Source organism: Perca flavescens, chromosome 11, assembly GCF_004354835.1.
Source record: "Perca flavescens isolate YP-PL-M2 chromosome 11, PFLA_1.0, whole genome shotgun sequence".
In the NCBI taxonomy this organism is placed as follows: domain Eukaryota; kingdom Metazoa; phylum Chordata; class Actinopteri; order Perciformes; family Percidae; genus Perca; species Perca flavescens.
Genome location: NC_041341.1, coordinates 3440263 through 3448458, shown reverse-complemented (window position 1 = coordinate 3448458; position 8196 = coordinate 3440263).

Here is an 8196-nt window from a genome sequence, read left to right as displayed (position 1 = left end):
ATTAAGTTATAGTTATACACACACTAGACCTTCATCAGACCTGTGATGTCACACTAGACCTTCATCAGACCTGTGATGTCATCAGACCTGTGATGTCACACTCAACCTTCATCAGACCTGTGATGTCACACTAGACCTTCATCAGACCTGTGATGTCACACTAGACCTTCATCAGACCTGTGATGTCATCCGACCTGTGATGTCATCAGACCTGTGATGTCACACTCAACCTTCATCAGATACTGGAGTAGAAGTACTTTCCAGTACTTACTCTCCAGCTGGAGAAGCCTTGTTCAGCAGGAAGTGACACAACAGTCTGTCTGCACCAATCACATCCCTCCCAGTGACATCACTACCCCTGGTGAACACCTGTAGCTCAGGTCTACCTTCTGGTTGCTCTGGGCAACAGGTCTACCTTTTGGTTGCTCTGGGCAACATTTATGGTCATTTATTACTTATTATTAATTATCTTTTATAACTTTTTCACCGTTTATTTTTTGGTCTCTTTCCCAACTTAGTTGTCTCCGTTTGTGAGATTAGTTTAATTAATGAATTACTGTAACAGATTCTGTCTGGGGGGGTCAAACATCTGTCTCAGCTGCACGGTGAGACTGGAGCAGAGTGAAGCGTCTCCAGGCTGGGGGGGGGGCTGACAGGACTCACAAAGGCACCTGCTGCCCCCCGAACCCCCCCTCCCGACCTAAAGGCATTCCTGCCAGCAGAGGGTCATCCCCATAGATACCTTTACTCTGCCCCCCCCCATCCCCCCTATCCCCATGGATACCCCCCCCCACGTAATCCCAAAGCCAACACGCTCAGAGCATGCACGAGACTTCTCACCGTCACCGTGGGAACAGAGACAGGGTAACTATGACTGAGATGTATTATGGGATGGGTCTGACAGGGGGAGCTTCTACAAACACACTGCTGAAACACTACAAACCACACACACACACACACACACACACACACACACACACAGACACACACACACACACACACACACACACACACACACACACACACACACACACACACACTGCTGAAACACTAAAAACTACAAACACACACACTGCTGAAACACTAAAAACTACACACACACACACACACACACACACACACACACACTGCTGAAACACTAAAAAACACACACACACACACACACACACACACACACACACACACACACACACTGCTGAAACACTAAAAACAACAAGCCACTGACACTGACAGATATGTGTTCATATTTGATTAATTCAACACATGATTATTTTGTTTCTTAAACCCAGCAGCCATGTTCACATTATAACATCTGCAGCATCATGAGCCTTGTTGGTTACTATAGCAACACTCAACCCAGAGTAATTAATTAATAGTAATAATTAATATTCTCCCCAAAAACAAGTTTCAAGAACTACAAAAAAAAAAATTCGCAACTTTTTTTGCGACTTTTCCGACTCTCACAACTTCACTGCAACTAACATACAAATGACATCTTAAAGGAGGGGGGGTGGTTGACAAATCTGTGATGTAAAGACAAAAAGACACAAGTCAACAAGTCAAAGTCTGCAGAGACATGACGTCATGATGTCATGACGTCATGATGTCATGATTATGTGTTTTATTTTGGCGGTGGGTTGTGTTTAGCAGCCTTCGTGTTTCCTTTAGCTCGGTATGTGTTTTATTTTGGCGGTGGGTTGTGTTTAGCAGCCTTCCTGTTTCCATTAGTTCGGTATGTGTTTTATTTTGGCGGTGGGTTGTGTTTAGCAGCCTTCCTGTTTCCATTAGTTCGGTATGTGTTTTATTTTGGCGGTGGGTTGTGTTTAGCAGCCTTCCTGTTTCCATTAGTTCGGTATGTGTTTTATTTTGGCGGTGGGTTGTGTTTAGCAGCCTTCCTGTTTCCATTAGTTCGGTATGTGTTTTATTTTGGCGGTGGGTTGTGTTTAGCAGCCTTCCTGTTTCAATAGTTCGGTATGTGTTTTATTTTGGCGGTGGGTTGTGTTAAGCAGCCTTCCTGTTTCAATATTTCGGTATGTGTTTTATTTTGGCGGTGGGTTGTGTTAAGCAGCCTTCCTGTTTCCATTAGCTCGGTATGTGTTTTATTTTGGCGGTGGGTTGTGTTAAGCAGCCTTCCTGTTTCCATTAGCTCGGTATGTGTTTTATTTTGGCGGTGGGTTGTGTTAAGCAGCCTTCCTGTTTCCATTAGCTCGGTATGTGTTTTATTTTGGCGGTGGGTTGTGTTAAGCAGCCTTCCTGTTTCAATGCTTTCATTATGTGTTTTATTTTGGCGGTGGGTTGTGTTAAGCAGCCTTTTTATTAGCTTTCGGTATGTGTTTTATTTTGGCGGTGGGTTGTGTTAAGCAGCCTTCCTGTTTCCAGTAGCTCGGTATGTGTTTTATTTTGGCGGTGGGTTGTGTTAAGCAGCCTTCCTGTTGTTAATATGAACCCCGGAGGTGTTGGTGAGTAAATCTGCCTGACCCCGAGGGGGGGGGGGGATCTAATCTGCTTTCCTTCACAATCAAACGGCTCGGGGAGAAATCAGGATTCATATCACACGGTGAGATTACACTGGGGGCACGGGGTAACTGGGGGTAACTGGGGGTAACCGGGGTCAGGGTACCACAGCGGGGGCCACCGGGGCCCTACAGGCTTATGGTTATAGTATATATAGTTATAGTTACATTATGTATAGTTATGGTTATATTATATATAGTTATGGTTATATTATATATCGTTATGGTTATAGTATATATAGTTATGTTTATATTATATATAGTTATGGTTATAGTATATATAGTTATGTTTATATTATATATAGTTATGGTTATAGTATATATAGTTATGTTTATATTATATATAGTTATGGTTATATTATATATAGTTATGTTTATATTATATATAGTTATGGTTATAGTATATATAGTTATAGTTACATTATGTATAGTTATGGTTATATTATATATAGTTATGTTTATATTATATATAGTTATGGTTATAGTATATATAGTTATGTTTATATTATATGTAGTTATGGTTATAGTATATATAGTTATGTTTATATTATATATAGTTATGGTTATAGTATATATAGTTATGGTTATATTATATATCGTTATGGTTATAGTATATATAGTTATGGTTATATTATATATAGTTATGGTTATAGTATATATAGTTATGTTTATATTATATATAGTTATGTTTATATTATATAGTTATGTTTATATTATATATAGTTATGTTTATAGTATATATAGTTATAGTTATATTATATATAGTTATGGTTATATTATATAGTTATGGTTATATTATATATTGTTATGGTTATAGTATATATAGTTATGGTTATATTATATATAGTTATGGTTATAATATATATAGTTATGGTTATAGTATATATAGTTATGTTTATATTATATATCGTTATGGTTATATTATATATAGTTATGGTTATATTATATATAGTTATGGTTATATTATATATAGTTATATTATATATAGTTATGGTTATATTATATATAGTTATGGTTATAGTATATATAGTTATGGTTATGGTATATATAGGTATGGTTATAGTATATATAGTTATGGTTATAGTATATATAATATATAGTTATAGATGATATAGTTATGGTTATATTATATATAGTTATGGTTATAGTATATATAGTTATGGTTATATTATATATAGTTATGTTTATAGTATATATAGTTATGGTTATATTATATATAGTTATGGTTATATTATATATAGTTATGTTTATATTATATATAGTTATGGTTATATTATATATAGTTATGGTTATAGTATATATAGTTGTGGTTATATTTTATATAGTTATGTTTATATTATATAAAGTTATGGTTATATTATATATAGTTATGGTTATATTATATATAGTATATAGTTATAGTATATATAGTTATGGTTATATTATATATAGTTATGTTTATATTATATATAGTTATGGTTATATTATATATAGTTATGGTTATATTATATATAGTTATGGTTATATTATATATAGTTATGGTTATATTATATATAGTTATAGTTATAGTATATATAGTTATGGTTATATTATTTATAGTTATGGTTATAGTATATATAGTTATGGTTATATTATATATAGTTATGGTTATATTATATATAGTTATGGTTATAGTATATATAGTTGTGGTTATATTTTATATAGTTATGTTTATATTATATATAGTTATGGTTATAGTATATATAGTTATGGTTATATTATATATAGTTATGGTTATAGTATATATAGTTATGGTTATATTATATATAGTTATGGTTATAGTATATATAGGTATGGTTATAGTATATATAGTCATGGTTATAGTATATATAGTATATAGTTATAATATATATAGTTATGGTTATATTATATATAGTTATGGTTATATTATATATAGTTATGGTTATAGTATATATAGTTATGTTATATTATATATAGTTATGTTTATATTATATATAGTTATAGTTATAGTATATGTAGTTATGGTTATATAATATATATAGTTATGGATATAGTATATATAGTTTTGGTTATATTATATATAGGTATGGTTATATTATATCATTTATAATAAGACCCCTCAAAGTCTGGGTCTCGACCCCTCAAAGTCTGGGTCTCGACCCCTCTAAGTCTGGGTCTCGACCCCTCTAAGTCTGGGTCTCGACCCCTCAAAGTCTCGGTCTCGACCCCTCAAAGTCTCGGTCTCAACCCCTCAAAGTCTCGGTCTTGACCCCTCTAATTCTGGGTCTCGACCCCTCAAAGTCTCGGTCTCGACCCCTCAAAGTCTCGGTCTCGACCCCTCAAAGTCTCGGTCTCGACCCCTCAAAGTCTCGGTCTCAACCCCTCAAAGTCTCGGTCTCAACCCCTCAAAGTTTCGGTCTCGCCCCCTCAAAGTCTCGGTCTCGATTCCTCAAAGTCTCGGTCTTGACCCCTCAAAGTCTCGGTCTCGATCCCTCAAAGTCTCGGTCTCGACCCCTCAAAGTCTAGGTCTCGATCCCTCAAAGTCTCGGTCTTGACCCCTCTAATTCTGGGTCTCGACCCCTCAAAGTCTCGGTCTCGATCCCTCAAAGTCTCGGTCTCGACCCCTCAAAGTCTCGGTCTCGATCCCTCAAAGTCTCGGTCTCGACCCCTCAAAGTCTCGGTCTAGACCTCTCAAAGTCTCGGTCTCAACCCCTCACAGTCTCGCTACACCCTGGTCTTGGTGATGACTTGGTCTCGGTTCAGGTGGTCTTGACTACAACACTGGTGTTAAGGCACCGGTATCAGAACAAGCCCAACGGCTTCATAACATTTAGTTTTGGTGGAACACAGACCCCACCAACGCCACATCTCCAACTCAGGCTGACAAACAAACAGGCCACTGGATTCTGGATCAGGTCTGAAAACAGATTCAGTCTGGGTCTGAGGATGAGGCCTGAACTGGTCTCTGTAGTCTCGGTCTCTTCTGACTCTCCAATGTGTGCAAAATGTTTAAAAGAAACTCTGATTTAAAGACATAACTGTGTGAAGATAAAACTTCTCGTACGGTCCTTTAAATGTGCACAGACAGACCATAATCACAGAGCGGCGTCGTGTCCAGTCCAGTCTGCGTTCCTGCCAGTTCTATAAACATATGAGCCAAACATACAGAGAGGAGGAACCCACAATAGGTTTCTCTCCGCCCCGCGGTGCAACAAGGACAACATATACAGTACAGGCCAAAAGTTAGGACACACCTTCTCATTCAATGCGTTTCCTTTTACATTGTAGATTCTCACTGAAGGCATCAAAACTATGAATGAACACATATGGAATTATGTACTTAACAAAAAAGTGTGAAATAACTGAAAACATGTCTTATATTTTAGATTCTTCAAAGTAGCCACCCTTTGCTTTTTTATTAATAAGGGAAATAATTCCACTAATGAACCCTGACAAAGCACACCTGTGAAGGTAAAACCATTTCAGGTGACTACCTCATGAAGCTCATTGAGAGAACACCAAGGGTTTGCAGAGTTATCAAAAAAAGCAAAGGGGGGCTACTTTGAAGAATCTAAAATATAAGACATGTTTTCAGTTATTTCACACTTTTTTGTTAAGTACATAATTCCATATGTGTTCATTCATAGTTTTGATGCCTTCAGTGAGAATCTACAATGTAAATAGTCATGAAAATAAAGAAACACATTGAATGAGAAGGAGTGTCCAAACTTTTGGCCCGTACTGTATACAGTATATACACAATAACTAAACCCTATATCGTGATAGAGTGACGTCTGTCACATTCAGATGAATGCTTTAATGAAAAGCTCACATCTACTGGATGTGTGTGTGTGTGTGAGTGTGTGTGTGAAATATTTCAGATTTGGAGAAAACTACAAACATTAAGATCTGAACATCAGCACCAAACCTCATGCAGAAAACGGCACGTTTAATAAAGGAAAAAGGCAAACAGCCGCATGCTGCTTGCATACTATAAAAATATGTCAAACATCCATTAAATATACCAGACATCTCGCATTCACACTCATCAAACTCACATACACAGTTGTCAACATGTTAAAAAGCTAAAAAGTGTAAAAAAGGTTTTCATGTTTTGCACCATTTGTTTCTGTAGCACCAAACCAGAACGTTAGACTTCTCCTACGCTCCTTTAAACCTGCACCGACAGACCATAATCACAGAGCGGTGTCGTGGAAACCCCAGCGAGCCCAGTCAAATCACCGTTACTGTTGATTCTCTGAATATGGGCCACACGGGGCTGTAAGTAGCCTACAACATATCTGGGCTACAACCCAAGAACTAAACTCTAAATCGTGATGTCTGTCACACTCAGATGAAAGCTTTAATGTGAAGCTCAGATCTATTGGTGTGTGTGTGTGTGTGTGTGTGTGTGTGTGTGTGTGTGTGTGTGTGTGTGTGTGTGTGTGTGTGTGTGTGTGTGTGTAAATATTTCACATTTGGAGAAAACTACAAACATGATCATCAGCACCAAACCTTGTGCAGAAAACGGCCCATTTAAAGGAAAAAAGCAAACAGCTGCATAAGAAATATATATGTTAAATAAACATTAAATATATCTACCAAACATTTCACATTCACACACAAGAAACTCACACACACAGTTGTCAACATTTGCATGTTAAAAAACTAAAAAGTGTAAAAAAATAAAAAGGTCGTATGTAGGCTATTGCACCATTTGGTAGGAACATATAGAACAATAAGATCTAAACATCAGCACCAAACCTCATGCAGAAAACGGAGCATTTAAAGGAAAGAGGCAAACAGCTGCAGCCTCACAGCTGGATGTGACACACAGACACACACAGATCCTGTTACACCACCCCCACCCCCCTACGACCCCCCCACCCTGGGGACCCCCGGGAGAGGGGGGGGGAGACGGGGGAAACATGCAGCGACGACGGGAGTCACATAACTTCAGCACGGAGGAATTCAAAAACATTTAAATAGAATAGAATTAATTTAAACACTTAAATTTAATATTTTCCCTGGACGTTCACATGAGTTTAATGTCTGCAGAAACGTTTAGTTTGTGCCTGTAAATCTGCAAGAAAACTAGTTTTATGTATTAATAACAGCGTTTAAAGAGCTGATCCGTTAAATTCCCGGTTTCATTCTTAAAGAAGAGACGCGTGTTAAAATAAAGGCCTGAAGTGGATTCAGAGGAAGGAGCTGAAGGGACAATACATCCCCAGATTTAGGTTTACATGGCTGGTTAAAACGGGCTTCAAATAAACAATTAAACATGAAAAATAAAATAATCATATTTTAAATTAAATAAAGCACATAATTCAACTTGAATTTGTCTCAAATTAAAAATAAACCAAACACGAGAGAAATCTGTTTTAAATATGAAATGTTTAATTGTCTGTGTTGTCTGTTGTTGAGGCGCGCGACACACATTTGTCAAAGAAAAGAAATAAAGTCCATTTAAAAAAAGTGACGTCTTAAAAAAAAAAACACCAAAATATTCACTTAATAGTGAAATAAATGAGAGAATCAGAAAGAGACCAAAGGTGGACCCGCTTCAGATAACCACATGTTGGTGTGTTATTACGTCTAAAATGTTAATAATAATAAACATTATCAGGCTGAGAGCGCGTGAACGAGCCGCGCGCAGACACAGCTCGGAAATAACGGTTTTCCTGCTTTGAGACTCCGACTC